This window comes from Triturus cristatus, chromosome 6, assembly GCF_964204655.1.
Source record: "Triturus cristatus chromosome 6, aTriCri1.1, whole genome shotgun sequence".
Taxonomy (NCBI): domain Eukaryota; kingdom Metazoa; phylum Chordata; class Amphibia; order Caudata; family Salamandridae; genus Triturus; species Triturus cristatus.
Window position 1 is genome coordinate 120,342,169 of NC_140589.1, and position 16,944 is coordinate 120,359,112.

The following is a 16,944-nucleotide window of genomic DNA, read 5'->3' on the forward strand; positions in this document are numbered from 1 at the left end:
ACGATTTTAGCAGCTTACACAGCAACCCCACACATTTTCCTACTCCCTGCTGACGAGAGGCAACTACCTCGAAACACGTGTCCAGGGATGGCACACGCCACGCATACTTGCATTCACACTCGAGCATAGGTGTATCCGCCGACGCTGACCTTCAGGGACCATTTTCATTGGGGGAACACGCCTGGTAGGTGTAGCAGTGTGCGACCAATCTGGTTTAACTTTATATTCAGGCTCCCTTGAGCCGGTGGAGTCGACGGACTCATGGTTACGCACCTGCGCACTACGAGAGGTACTAGACCTGATAACGATTTTAGCAGCTTACACAGCAACCCCACACATTTTCCTACTCCCTGCTGACGAGAGGCAACTACCTTGAAACACGTGTCCAGGGATGGCACACGCCACGCATACTTGCATTCACACTCGAGCATAGGTGTATCCGCCGACGCTGACCTTCAGGGACCATTTTCATTGGGGGAACACGGTTTAACTTTATATTCAGGCTCCCTTGAGCCGGTGGAGTCGACGGACTCATGGTTACGCACCTGCGCGCTACGAGAGGTACTAGACCTGATAACGATTTTAGCAGCTTACACAGCAACCCCACACATTTTCCTACTCCCTGCTGACGAGAGGCAACTACCTCGAAACACGTGTCCAGGGATGGCACACGCCACGCATACTTGCATTCACACTCGAGCATAGGTGTATCCGCCGACGCTGACCTTCAGGGACCATTTTCATTGGGGGAACACGCCTGGTAGGTGTAGCAGTGTGCGACCAATCTGGTTTAACTTTATATTCAGGCTCCCTTGAGCCGGTGGAGTCGACGGACTCATGGTTACGCACCTGCGCGCTACGAGAGGTACTAGACCTGATAACGATTTTAGCAGCTTACACAGCAACCCCACACATTTTCCTACTCCCTGCTGACGAGAGGCAACTACCTCGAAACACGTGTCCAGGGATGGCACACGCCACGCATACTTGCATTCACACTCGAGCATAGGTGTATCCGCCGACGCTGACCTTCAGGGACCATTTTCATTGGGGGAACACGCCTGGTAGGTGTAGCAGTGTGCGACCAATCTGGTTTAACTTTATATTCAGGCTCCCTTGAGCCGGTGGAGTCGACGGACTCATGGTTACGCACCTGCGCGCTACGAGAGGTACTAGACCTGATAACGATTTTAGCAGCTTACACAGCAACCCCACACATTTTCCTACTCCCTGCTGACGAGAGGCAACTACCTCGAAACACGTGTCCAGGGATGGCACACGCCACGCATACTTGCATTCACACTCGAGCATAGGTGTATCCGCCGACGCTGACCTTCAGGGACCATTTTCATTGGGGGAACACGCCTGGTAGGTGTAGCAGTGTGCGACCAATCTGGTTTAACTTTATATTCAGGCTCCCTTGAGCCGGTGGAGTCGACGGACTCATGGTTACGCACCTGCGCGCTACGAGAGGTACTAGACCTGATAACGATTTTAGCAGCTTACACAGCAACCCCACACATTTTCCTACTCCCTGCTGACGAGAGGCAACTACCTCGAAACACGTGTCCAGGGATGGCACACGCCACGCATACTTGCATTCACACTCGAGCATAGGTGTATCCGCCGACGCTGACCTTCAGGGACCATTTTCATTGGGGGAACACGCCTGGTAGGTGTAGCAGTGTGCGACCAATCTGGTTTAACTTTATATTCAGGCTCCCTTGAGCCGGTGGAGTCGACGGACTCATGGTTACGCACCTGCGCGCTACGAGAGGTACTAGACCTGATAACGATTTTAGCAGCTTACACAGCAACCCCACACATTTTCCTACTCCCTGCTGACGAGAGGCAACTACCTCGAAACACGTGTCCAGGGATGGCACACGCCACGCATACTTGCATTCACACTCGAGCATAGGTGTATCCGCCGACGCTGACCTTCAGGGACCATTTTCATTGGGGGAACACGCCTGGTAGGTGTAGCAGTGTGCGACCAATCTGGTTTAACTTTATATTCAGGCTCCCTTGAGCTGGTGGAGTCGACGGACTCATGGTTACGCACCTGCGCGCTACGAGAGGTACTAGACCTGATAACGATTTTAGCAGCTTACACAGCAACCCCACACATTTTCCTACTCCCTGCTGACGAGAGGCAACTACCTCGAAACACGTGTCCAGGGATGGCACACGCCACGCATACTTGCATTCACACTCGAGCATAGGTGTATCCGCCGACGCTGACCTTCAGGGACCATTTTCTTTGGGGGAACACGCCTGGTAGGTGTAGCAGTGTGCGACCAATCTGGTTTAACTTTATATTCAGGCTCCCTTGAGCCGGTGGAGTCGACGGACTCATGGTTACGCACCTGCGCGCTACGAGAGGTACTAGACCTGATAACGATTTTAGCAGCTTACACAGCAACCCCACACATTTTCCTACTCCCTGCTGACGAGAGGCAACTACCTCGAAACACGTGTCCAGGGATGGCACACGCCACGCATACTTGCATTCACACTCGAGCATAGGTGTATCCGCCGACGCTGACCTTCAGGGACCATTTTCATTGGGGGAACACGCCTGGTAGGTGTAGCAGTGTGCGACCAATCTGGTTTAACTTTATATTCAGGCTCCCTTGAGCTGGTGGAGTCGACGGACTCATGGTTACGCACCTGCGCGCTACGAGAGGTACTAGACCTGATAACGATTTTAGCAGCTTACACAGCAACCCCACACATTTTCCTACTCCCTGCTGACGAGAGGCAACTACCTCGAAACACGTGTCCAGGGATGGCACACGCCACGCATACTTGCATTCACACTCGAGCATAGGTGTATCCGCCGACGCTGACCTTCAGGGACCATTTTCTTTGGGGGAACACGCCTGGTAGGTGTAGCAGTGTGCGACCAATCTGGTTTAACTTTATATTCAGGCTCCCTTGAGCCGGTGGAGTCGACGGACTCATGGTTACGCACCTGCGCGCTACGAGAGGTACTAGACCTGATAACGATTTTAGCAGCTTACACAGCAACCCCACACATTTTCCTACTCCCTGCTGACGAGAGGCAACTACCTCGAAACACGTGTCCAGGGATGGCACACGCCACGCATACTTGCATTCACACTCGAGCATAGGTGTATCCGCCGACGCTGACCTTCAGGGACCATTTTCATTGGGGGAACACGCCTGGTAGGTATAGCAGTGTGCGACCAATCTGGTTTAACTTTATATTCAGGCTCCCTTGAGCCGGTGGAGTCGACGGACTCATGGTTACGCACCTGCGCGCTACGAGAGGTACTAGACCTGATAACGATTTTAGCAGCTTACACAGCAACCCCACACATTTTCCTACTCCCTGCTGACGAGAGGCAACTACCTCGAAACACGTGTCCAGGGATGGCACACGCCACGCATACTTGCATTCACACTCGAGCATAGGTGTATCCGCCGACGCTGACCTTCAGGGACCATTTTCATTGGGGGAACACGCCTGGTAGGTGTAGCAGTGTGCGACCAATCTGGTTTAACTTTATATTCAGGCTCCCTTGAGCCGGTGGAGTCGACGGACTCATGGTTACGCACCTGCGCGCTACGAGAGGTACTAGACCTGATAACGATTTTAGCAGCTTACACAGCAACCCCACACATTTTCCTACTCCCTGCTGACGAGAGGCAACTACCTCGAAACACGTGTCCAGGGATGGCACACGCCACGCATACTTGCATTCACACTCGAGCATAGGTGTATCCGCCGACGCTGACCTTCAGGGACCATTTTCATTGGGGGAACACGCCTGGTAGGTGTAGCAGTGTGCGACCAATCTGGTTTAACTTTATATTCAGGCTCCCTTGAGCTGGTGGAGTCGACGGACTCATGGTTACGCACCTGCGCGCTACGAGAGGTACTAGACCTGATAACGATTTTAGCAGCTTACACAGCAACCCCACACATTTTCCTACTCCCTGCTGACGAGAGGCAACTACCTCGAAACACGTGTCCAGGGATGGCACACGCCACGCATACTTGCATTCACACTCGAGCATAGGTGTATCCGCCGACGCTGACCTTCAGGGACCATTTTCTTTGGGGGAACACGCCTGGTAGGTGTAGCAGTGTGCGACCAATCTGGTTTAACTTTATATTCAGGCTCCCTTGAGCCGGTGGAGTCGACGGACTCATGGTTACGCACCTGCGCGCTACGAGAGGTACTAGACCTGATAACGATTTTAGCAGCTTACACAGCAACCCCACACATTTTCCTACTCCCTGCTGACGAGAGGCAACTACCTCGAAACACGTGTCCAGGGATGGCACACGCCACGCATACTTGCATTCACACTCGAGCATAGGTGTATCCGCCGACGCTGACCTTCAGGGACCATTTTCATTGGGGGAACACGCCTGGTAGGTATAGCAGTGTGCGACCAATCTGGTTTAACTTTATATTCAGGCTCCCTTGAGCCGGTGGAGTCGACGGACTCATGGTTACGCACCTGCGCGCTACGAGAGGTACTAGACCTGATAACGATTTTAGCAGCTTACACAGCAACCCCACACATTTTCCTACTCCCTGCTGACGAGAGGCAACTACCTCGAAACACGTGTCCAGGGATGGCACACGCCACGCATACTTGCATTCACACTCGAGCATAGGTGTATCCGCCGACGCTGACCTTCAGGGACCATTTTCATTGGGGGAACACGCCTGGTAGGTGTAGCAGTGTGCGACCAATCTGGTTTAACTTTATATTCAGGCTCCCTTGAGCCGGTGGAGTCGACGGACTCATGGTTACGCACCTGCGCGCTACGAGAGGTACTAGACCTGATAACGATTTTAGCAGCTTACACAGCAACCCCACACATTTTCCTACTCCCTGCTGACGAGAGGCAACTACCTCGAAACACGTGTCCAGGGATGGCACACGCCACGCATACTTGCATTCACACTCGAGCATAGGTGTATCCGCCGACGCTGACCTTCAGGGACCATTTTCATTGGGGGAACACGCCTGGTAGGTGTAGCAGTGTGCGACCAATCTGGTTTAACTTTATATTCAGGCTCCCTTGAGCCGGTGGAGTCGACGGACTCATGGTTACGCACCTGCGCGCTACGAGAGGTACTAGACCTGATAACGATTTTAGCAGCTTACACAGCAACCCCACACATTTTCCTACTCCCTGCTGACGAGAGGCAACTACCTCGAAACACGTGTCCAGGGATGGCACACGCCACGCATACTTGCATTCACACTCGAGCATAGGTGTATCCGCCGACGCTGACCTTCAGGGACCATTTTCATTGGGGGAACACGCCTGGTAGGTGTAGCAGTGTGCGACCAATCTGGTTTAACTTTATATTCAGGCTCCCTTGAGCCGGTGGAGTCGACGGACTCATGGTTACGCACCTGCGCGCTACGAGAGGTACTAGACCTGATAACGATTTTAGCAGCTTACACAGCAACCCCACACATTTTCCTACTCCCTGCTGACGAGAGGCAACTACCTCGAAACACGTGTCCAGGGATGGCACACGCCACGCATACTTGCATTCACACTCGAGCATAGGTGTATCCGCCGACGCTGACCTTCAGGGACCATTTTCATTGGGGGAACACGCCTGGTAGGTGTAGCAGTGTGCGACCAATCTGGTTTAACTTTATATTCAGGCTCCCTTGAGCCGGTGGAGTCGACGGACTCATGGTTACGCACCTGCGCGCTACGAGAGGTACTAGACCTGATAACGATTTTAGCAGCTTACACAGCAACCCCACACATTTTCCTACTCCCTGCTGACGAGAGGCAACTACCTCGAAACACGTGTCCAGGGATGGCACACGCCACGCATACTTGCATTCACACTCGAGCATAGGTGTATCCGCCGACGCTGACCTTCAGGGACCATTTTCATTGGGGGAACACGCCTGGTAGGTGTAGCAGTGTGCGACCAATCTGGTTTAACTTTATATTCAGGCTCCCTTGAGCCGGTGGAGTCGACGGACTCATGGTTACGCACCTGCGCGCTACGAGAGGTACTAGACCTGATAACGATTTTAGCAGCTTACACAGCAACCCCACACATTTTCCTACTCCCTGCTGACGAGAGGCAACTACCTCGAAACACGTGTCCAGGGATGGCACACGCCACGCATACTTGCATTCACACTCGAGCATAGGTGTATCCGCCGACGCTGACCTTCAGGGACCATTTTCATTGGGGGAACACGCCTGGTAGGTGTAGCAGTGTGCGACCAATCTGGTTTAACTTTATATTCAGGCTCCCTTGAGCCGGTGGAGTCGACGGACTCATGGTTACGCAACTGCGCGCTACGAGAGGTACTAGACCTGATAACTATTTTAGCAGCTTACACAGCAACCCCACACATTTTCCTACTCCCTGCTGACGAGAGGCAACTACCTCGAAACACGTGTCCAGGGATGGCACACGCCACGCATACTTGCATTCACACTCGAGCATAGGTGTATCCGCCGACGCTGACCTTCAGGGACCATTTTCATTGGGGGAACACGCCTGGTAGGTGTAGCAGTGTGCGACCAATCTGGTTTAACTTTATATTCAGGCTCCCTTGAGCCGGTGGAGTCGACGGACTCATGGTTACGCACCTGCGCGCTACGAGAGGTACTAGACCTGATAACGATTTTAGCAGCTTACACAGCAACCCCACACATTTTCCTACTCCCTGCTGACGAGAGGCAACTACCTCGAAACACGTGTCCAGGGATGGCACACGCCACGCATACTTGCATTCACACTCGAGCATAGGTGTATCCGCCGACGCTGACCTTCAGGGACCATTTTCATTGGGGGAACACGCCTGGTAGGTGTAGCAGTGTGCGACCAATCTGGTTTAACTTTATATTCAGGCTCCCTTGAGCCGGTGGAGTCGACGGACTCATGGTTACGCACCTGCGCGCTACGAGAGGTACTAGACCTGATAACGATTTTAGCAGCTTACACAGCAACCCCACACATTTTCCTACTCCCTGCTGACGAGAGGCAACTACCTCGAAACACGTGTCCAGGGATGGCACACGCCACGCATACTTGCATTCACACTCGAGCATAGGTGTATCCGCCGACGCTGACCTTCAGGGACCATTTTCATTGGGGGAACACGCCTGGTAGGTGTAGCAGTGTGCGACCAATCTGGTTTAACTTTATATTCAGGCTCCCTTGAGCCGGTGGAGTCGACGGACTCATGGTTACGCACCTGCGCGCTACGAGAGGTACTAGACCTGATAAAGATTTTAGCAGCTTACACAGGAACCCCACACATTTTCCTACTCCCTGCTGACTAGAGGCAACTACCTCGAAACACGTGTCCAGGGATGGCACACGCCACGCATACTTGCATTCACACTCGAGCATAGGTGTATCCGCCGACGCTGGCCTTCAGGGACCATTTTCATTGGGGGAACACGCCTGGTAGGTGTAGCAGTGTGCAACCAATCTGGTTTAACTTTATATTCAGGCTCCCTTGAGCCGGTGGAGTCGACGGACTCATGGTTACGCACCTGCGCGCTACGAGAGGTACTAGACCTGATAACGATTTTAGCAGCTTACACAGCAACCCCACACATTTTCCTACTCCCTGCTGACGAGAGGCAACTACCTCGAAACACGTGTCCAGGGATGGCACACGCCACGCATACTTGCATTCACACTCGAGCATAGGTGTATCCGCCGACGCTGGCCTTCAGGGACCATTTTCATTGGGGGAACACGCCTGGTAGGTGTAGCAGTGTGCGACCAATCTGGTTTAACTTTATATTCAGGCTCCCTTGAGCCGGTGGAGTCGACGGACTCATGGTTACGCACCTGCGCGCTACGAGAGGTACTAGACCTGATAACGATTTTAGCAGCTTACACAGCAACCCCACACATTTTCCTTCTCCCTGCTGACGAGAGGCAACTACCTCGAAACACGTGTCCAGGGATGGCACACGCCACGCATACTTGCATTCACACTCGAGCATAGGTGTATCCGCCGACGCTGACCTTCAGGGACCATTTTCATTGGGGGAACACGCCTGGTAGGTGTAGCAGTGTGCGACCAATCTGGTTTAACTTTATATTCAGGCTCCCTTGAGCCGGTGGAGTCGACGGACTCATGGTTACGCACCTGCGCGCTACGAGAGGTACTAGACCTGATAACGATTTTAGCAGCTTACACAGCAACCCCACATATTTTCCTACACCCTGCTGACGAGAGGCAACTACCTCGAAACACGTGTCCAGGGATGGCACACGCCACGCATACTTGCATTCACACTCGACCATAGGTGTATCCGCCGACGCTGACCTTCAGGGACCATTTTCATTGGGGGAACACGCCTGGTAGGTGTAGCAGTGTGCGACCAATCTGGTTTAACTTTATATTCAGGCTCCCTTGAGCCGGTGGAGTCGACGGACTCATGGTTACGCACCTGCGCGCTACGAGAGGTACTAGACCTGATAACGATTTTAGCAGCTTACACAGCAACCCCACACATTTTCCTACTCCCTGCTGACGAGAGGCAACTACCTCGAAACACGTGTCCAGGGATGGCACACGCCACGCATACTTGCATTCACACTCGAGCATAGGTGTATCCGCCGACGCTGACCTTCAGGGACCATTTTCATTGGGGGAACACGCCTGGTAGGTGTAGCAGTGTGCGACCAATCTGGTTTAACTTTATATTCAGGCTCCCTTGAGCCGGTGGAGTCGACGGACTCATGGTTACGCACCTGCGCGCTACGAGAGGTACTAGACCTGATAACGATTTTAGCAGCTTACACAGCAACCCCACACATTTTCCTACTCCCTGCTGACGAGAGGCAACTACCTCGAAACACGTGTCCAGGGATGGCACACGCCACGCATACTTGCATTCACACTCAAGCATAGGTGTATCCGCCGACGCTGACCTTCAGGGACCATTTTCATTGGGGGAACACGCCTGGTAGGTGTAGCAGTGTGCGACCAATCTGGTTTAACTTTATATTCAGGCTCCCTTGAGCCGGTGGAGTCGACGGACTCATGGTTACGCACCTGCGCGATATGAGAGGTACTAGACCTGATAACGATTTTAGCAGCTTACACAGCAACCCCACACATTTTCCTACTCCCTGCTGACGAGAGGCAACTACCTCGAAACACGTGTCCAGGGATGGCACACGCCACGCATACTTGCATTCACACTCGAGCATAGGTGTATCCGCCGACGCTGACCTTCAGGGACCATTTTCATTGGGGGAACACGCCTGGTAGGTGTAGCAGTGTGCGACCAATCTGGTTTAACTTTATATTCAGGCTCCCTTGAGCCGGTGGAGTCGACGGACTCATGGTTACGCACCTGCGCGCTACGAGAGGTACTAGACCTGATAACGATTTTAGCAGCTTACACAGCAACCCCACACATTTTCCTACTCCCTGCTGACGAGAGGCAACTACCTCGAAACACGTGTCCAGGGATGGCACACGCCACGCATACTTGCATTCACACTCGAGCATAGGTGTATCCGCCGACGCTGACCTTCAGGGACCATTTTCATTGGGGGAACACGCCTGGTAGGTGTAGCAGTGTGCAACCAATCTGGTTTAACTTTATATTCAGGCTCCCTTGAGCCGGTGGAGTCGACGGACTGATGGTTACGCACCTGCGCGCTACGAGAGGTACTGGACCTGATAACGATTTTAGCAGCTTACACAGCAACCCCACACATTTTCCTACTCCCTGCTGACGAGAGGCAACTACCTCGAAACACGTGTCCAGGGATGGCACACGCCACGCATACTTGCATTCACACTCGAGCATAGGTGTATCCCCCGACGCTGACCTTCAGGGACCATTTTCATTGGGGGAACACGCCTGGTAGGTGTAGCAGTGTGCGACCAATCTGGTTTAACTTTATATTCAGGCTCCCTTGAGCCGGTGGAGTCGACGGACTCATGGTTACGCACCTGCGCGCTACGAGAGGTACTAGACCTGATAACGATTTTAGCAGCTTACACAGCAACCCCACACATTTTCCTACTCCCTGCTGACGAGAGGCAACTACCTCGAAACACGTGTCCAGGGATGGCACACGCCACGCATACTTGCATTCACACTCGAGCATAGGTGTATCCGCCGACGCTGGCCTTCAGGGACCATTTTCATTGGGGGAAACACGCCTGGTAGGTGTAGCAGTGTGCGACCAATCTGGTTTAACTTTATATTCAGGCTCCCTTGAACCGGTGGAGTCGACGGACTCATGGTTACGCACCTGCGCGCTACGAGAGGTACTAGACCTGATAACGATTTTAGCAGCTTACACAGCAACCCCACACATTTTCCTACTCCTTGCTGACGAGAGGCAACTACCTCGAAACACGTGTCCAGGGATGGCACACGCCACGCATACTTGCATTCGCACTCGAGCATAGGTGTATCCGCCGACGCTGACCTTCAGGGACCATTTTCATTGGGGGAACACGCCTGGTAGGTGTAGCAGTGTGCGACCAATCTGGTTTAACTTTATATTCAGGCTCCCTTGAGCCGGTGGAGTCGACGGACTCATGGTTACGCACCTGCGCGCTACGAGAGGTACTAGACCTGATAACGATTTTAGCAGCTTACACAGCAACCCCACACATTTTCCTACACCCTGCTGACGAGAGGCAACTACCTCGAAACCCGTGTCCAGGGATGGCACACGCCACGCATACTTGCATTCACACTCGAGCATAGGTGTATCCGCCGACGCTGACCTTCAGGGACCATTTTCATTGGGGGAACACGCCTGGTAGGTGTAGCAGTGTGCGACCAATCTGGTTTAACTTTATATTCAGGCTCCCTTGAGCCGGTGGAGTCGACGGACTCATGGTTACGCACCTGCGCGCTACGAGAGGTACTAGACCTGATAACGATTTTAGCAGCTTACACAGCAACCCCACACATTTTCCTACTCCCTGCTGACGAGAGGCAACTACCTCGAAACACGTGTCCAGGGATGGCACACGCCACGCATACTTGCATTCACACTCGAGCATAGGTGTATCCGCCGACGCTGACCTTCAGGGACCATTTTCATTGGGGGAACACGCCTGGTAGGTGTAGCAGTGTGCGACCAATCTGGTTTAACTTTATATTCAGGCTCCCTTGAGCCGGTGGAGTCGACGGACTCATGGTTACGCACCTGCGCGCTACGAGAGGTACTAGACCTGATAACGATTTTAGCAGCTTACACAGCAACCCCACACATTTTCCTACTCCCTGCTGACGAGAGGCAACTACCTCGAAACACGTGTCCAGGGATGGCACACGCCACGCATACTTGCATTCACACTCGAGCATAGGTGTATCCGCCGACGCTGACCTTCAGGGACCATTTTCATTGGGGGAACACGCCTGGTAGGTGTAGCAGTGTGCGACCAATCTGGTTTAACTTTATATTCAGGCTCCCTTGAGCCGGTGGAGTCGACGCACTCATGGTTACGCAACTGCGCGCTACGAGAGGTACTAGACCTGATAACTATTTTAGCAGCTTACACAGCAACCCCACACATTTTCCTACTCCCTGCTGACGAGAGGCAACTACCTCGAAACACGTGTCCAGGGATGGCACACGCCACGCATACTTGCATTCACACTCGAGCATAGGTGTATCCGCCGACGCTGACCTTCAGGGACCATTTTCATTGGGGGAACACGCCTGGTAGGTGTAGCAGTGTGCGACCAATCTGGTTTAACTTTATATTCAGGCTCCCTTGAGCCGGTGGAGTCGACGGACTCATGGTTACGCACCTGCGCGCTACGAGAGGTACTAGACCTGATAACGATTTTAGCAGCTTACACAGCAACCCCACACATTTTCCTACTCCCTGCTGACGAGAGGCAACTACCTCGAAACACGTGTCCAGGGATGGCACACGCCACGCATACTTGCATTCACACTCGAGCATAGGTGTATCCGCCGACGCTGACCTTCAGGGACCATTTTCATTGGGGGAACACGCCTGGTAGGTGTAGCAGTGTGCGACCAATCTGGTTTAACTTTATATTCAGGCTCCCTTGAGCCGGTGGAGTCGACGGACTCATGGTTACGCACCTGCGCGCTACGAGAGGTACTAGACCTGATAACGATTTTAGCAGCTTACACAGCAACCCCACACATTTTCCTACTCCCTGCTGACGAGAGGCAACTACCTCGAAACACGTGTCCAGGGATGGCACACGCCACGCATACTTGCATTCACACTCGAGCATAGGTGTATCCGCCGACGCTGACCTTCAGGGACCATTTTCATTGGGGGAACACGCCTGGTAGGTGTAGCAGTGTGCGACCAATCTGGTTTAACTTTATATTCAGGCTCCCTTGAGCCGGTGGAGTCGACGGACTCATGGTTACGCACCTGCGCGCTACGAGAGGTACTAGACCTGATAACGATTTTAGCAGCTTACACAGCAACCCCACACATTTTCCTACTCCCTGCTGACGAGAGGCAACTACCTCGAAACACGTGTCCAGGGATGGCACACGCCACGCATACTTGCATTCACACTCGAGCATAGGTGTATCCGCCGACGCTGACCTTCAGGGACCATTTTCATTGGGGGAACACGCCTGGTAGGTGTAGCAGTGTGCGACCAATCTGGTTTAACTTTATATTCAGGCTCCCTTGAGCCGGTGGAGTCGACGGACTCATGGTTACGCACCTGCGCCCTACGAGAGGTACTAGACCTGATAACGATTTTAGCAGCTTACACAGCAACCCCACACATTTTCCTACTCCCTGCTGACGAGAGGCAACTACCTCGAAACACGTGTCCAGGGATGGCACACGCCACGCATACTTGCATTCACACTCGAGCATAGGTGTATCCGCCGACGCTGACCTTCAGGGACCATTTTCATTGGGGGAACACGCCTGGTAGGTGTAGCAGTGTGCGACCAATCTGGTTTAACTTTACATTCAGGCTCCCTTGAGCCGGTGGAGTCGACGGACTCATGGTTACGCACCTGCGCGCTACGAGAGGTACTAGACCTGATAACGATTTTAGCAGCTTACACAGCAACCCCACACATTTTCCTACTCCCTGCTGACGAGAGGCAACTACCTCGAAACACGTGTCCAGGGATGGCACACGCCACGCATACTTGCATTCACACTCGAGCATAGGTGTATCCGCCGACGCTGGCCTTCAGGGACCATTTTCATTGGGGGAACACGCCTGGTAGGTGTAGCAGTGTGCAACCAATCTGGTTTAACTTTATATTCAGGCTCCCTTGAGCCGGTGGAGTCGACGGACTCATGGTTACGCACCTGCGCGCTACGAGAGGTACTAGACCTGATAACGATTTTAGCAGCTTACACAGCAACCCCACACATTTTCCTACTCCCTGCTGACGAGAGGCAACTACCTCGAAACACGTGTCCAGGGATGGCACACGCCACGCATACTTGCATTCACACTCGAGCATAGGTGTATCCGCCGACGCTGGCCTTCAGGGACCATTTTCATTGGGGGAACACGCCTGGTAGGTGTAGCAGTGTGCGACCAATCTGGTTTAACTTTATATTCAGGCTCCCTTGAGCCGGTGGAGTCGACGGACTCATGGTTACGCACCTGCGCGCTACGAGAGGTACTAGACCTGATAACGATTTTAGCAGCTTACACAGCAACCCCACACATTTTCCTACTCCCTGCTGACGAGAGGCAACTACCTCGAAACACGTGTCCAGGGATGGCACACGCCACGCATACTTGCATTCACACTCGAGCATAGGTGTATCCGCCGACGCTGACCTTCAGGGACCATTTTCATTGGGGGAACACGCCTGGTAGGTGTAGCAGTGTGCGACCAATCTGGTTTAACTTTATATTCAGGCTCCCTTGAGCCGGTGGAGTCGACGGACTCATGGTTACGCACCTGCGCGCTACGAGAGGTACTAGACCTGATAACGATTTTAGCAGCTTACACAGCAACCCCACACATTTTCCTACACCCTGCTGACGAGAGGCAACTACCTCGAAACACGTGTCCAGGGATGGCACACGCCACGCATACTTGCATTCACACTCGAGCATAGGTGTATCCGCCGACGCTGACCTTCAGGGACCATTTTCATTGGGGGAACACGCCTGGTAGGTGTAGCAGTGTGCGACCAATCTGGTTTAACTTTATATTCAGGCTCCCTTGAGCCGGTGGAGTCGACGGACTCATGGTTACGCACCTGCGCGCTACGAGAGGTACTAGACCTGATAACGATTTTAGCAGCTTACACAGCAACCCCACACATTTTCCTACTCCCTGCTGACGAGAGGCAACTACCTCGAAACACGTGTCCAGGGATGGCACACGCCACGCATACTTGCATTCACACTCGAGCATAGGTGTATCCGCCGACGCTGACCTTCAGGGACCATTTTCATTGGGGGAACACGCCTGGTAGGTGTAGCAGTGTGCGACCAATCTGGTTTAACTTTATATTCAGGCTCCCTTGAGCCGGTGGAGTCGACGGACTCATGGTTACGCACCTGCGCGCTACGAGAGGTACTAGACCTGATAACGATTTTAGCAGCTTACACAGCAACCCCACACATTTTCCTACTCCCTGCTGACGAGAGGCAACTACCTCGAAACACGTGTCCAGGGATGGCACACGCCACGCATACTTGCATTCACACTCGAGCATAGGTGTATCCGCCGACGCTGACCTTCAGGGACCATTTTCATTGGGGGAACACGCCTGGTAGGTGTAGCAGTGTGCGACCAATCTGGTTTAACTTTATATTCAGGCTCCCTTGAGCCGGTGGAGTCGACGGACTCATGGTTACGCACCTGCGCGCTACGAGAGGTACTAGACCTGATAACGATTTTAGCAGCTTACACAGCAACCCCACACATTTTCCTACTCCCTGCTGACGAGAGGCAACTACCTCGAAACACGTGTCCAGGGATGGCACACGCCACGCATACTTGCATTCACACTCGAGCATAGGTGTATCCGCCGACGCTGACCTTCAGGGACCATTTTCATTGGGGGAACACGCCTGGTAGGTGTAGCAGTGTGCGACCAATCTGGTTTAACTTTATATTCAGGCTCCCTTGAGCCGGTGGAGTCGACGGACTCATGGTTACGCACCTGCGCGCTACGAGAGGTACTAGACCTGATAACGATTTTAGCAGCTTACACAGCAACCCCACACATTTTCCTACTCCCTGCTGACGAGAGGCAACTACCTCGAAACACGTGTCCAGGGATGGCACACGCCACGCATACTTGCATTCACACTCGAGCATAGGTGTATCCGCCGACGCTGACCTTCAGGACCATTTTCATTGGGGGAACACGCCTGGTAGGTGTAGCAGTGTGCAACCAATCTGGTTTAACTTTATATTCAGGCTCCCTTGAGCCGGTGGAGTCGACGGACTCATGGTTACGCACCTGCGCGCTACGAGAGGTACTAGACCTGATAACGATTTTAGCAGCTTACACAGCAACCCCACACATTTTCCTACTCCCTGCTGACGAGAGGCAACTACCTCGAAACACGTGTCCAGGGATGGCACACGCCACGCATACTTGCATTCACACTCGAGCATAGGTGTATCCGCCGACGCTGACCTTCAGGGACCATTTTCATTGGGGGAACACGCCTGGTAGGTGTAGCAGTGTGCGACCAATCTGGTTTAACTTTATATTCAGGCTCCCTTGAGCCGGTGGAGTCGACGGACTCATGGTTACGCACCTGCGCGCTACGAGAGGTACTAGACCTAATAACGATTTTAGCAGCTTACACAGCAACCCCACACATTTTCCTACTCCCTGCTGACGAGAGGCAACTACCTCGAAACACGTGTCCAGGGATGGCACACGCCACGCATACTTGCATTCACACTCGAGCATAGGTGTATCCGCCGACGCTGGCCTTCAGGGACCATTTTCATTGGGGGAACACGCCTGGTAGGTGTAGCAGTGTGCGACCAATCTGGTTTAACTTTATATTCAGGCTCCCTTGAGCCGGTGGAGTCGACGGACTCATGGTTACGCACCTGCGCGCTACGAGAGGTACTAGACCTGATAACGATTTTAGCAGCTTACACAGCAACCCCACACATTTTCCTACTCCCTGCTGACGAGAGGCAACTACCTCGAAACACGTGTCCAGGGATGGCACACGCCACGCATACTTGCATTCACACTCGAGCATAGGTGTATCCGCCGACGCTGACCTTCAGGGACCATTTTCATTGGGGGAACACGCCTGGTAGGTGTAGCAGTGTGCGACCAATCTGGTTTAACTTTATATTCAGGCTCCCTTGAGCCGGTGGAGTCGACGGACTCATGGTTACGCACCTGCGCGCTACGAGAGGTACTAGACCTGATAACGATTTTAGCAGCTTACACAGCAACCCCACACATTTTCCTACTCCCTGCTGACGAGAGGCAACTACCTCGAAACACGTGTCCAGGGATGGCACACGCCACGCATACTTGCATTCACACTCGAGCATAGGTGTATCCGCCGACGCTGACCTTCAGGGACCATTTTCATTGGGGGAACACGCCTGGTAGGTGTAGCAGTGTGCGACCAATCTGGTTTAACTTTATATTCAGGCTCCCTTGAGCCGGTGGAGTCGACGGACTCATGGTTACGCACCTGCGCGCTACGAGAGGTACTAGACCTGATAACGATTTTAGCAGCTTACACAGCAACCCCACACATTTTCCTACTCCCTGCTGACGAGAGGCAACTACCTCGAAACACGTGTCCAGGGATGGCACACGCCACGCATACTTGCATTCACACTCGAGCATAGGTGTATCCGCCGACGCTGACCTTCAGGGACCATTTTCATTGGGGGAACACGCCTGGTAGGTGTAGCAGTGTGCGACCAATCTGGTTTAACTTTATATTCAGGCTCCCTTGAGCCGGTGGAGTCGACG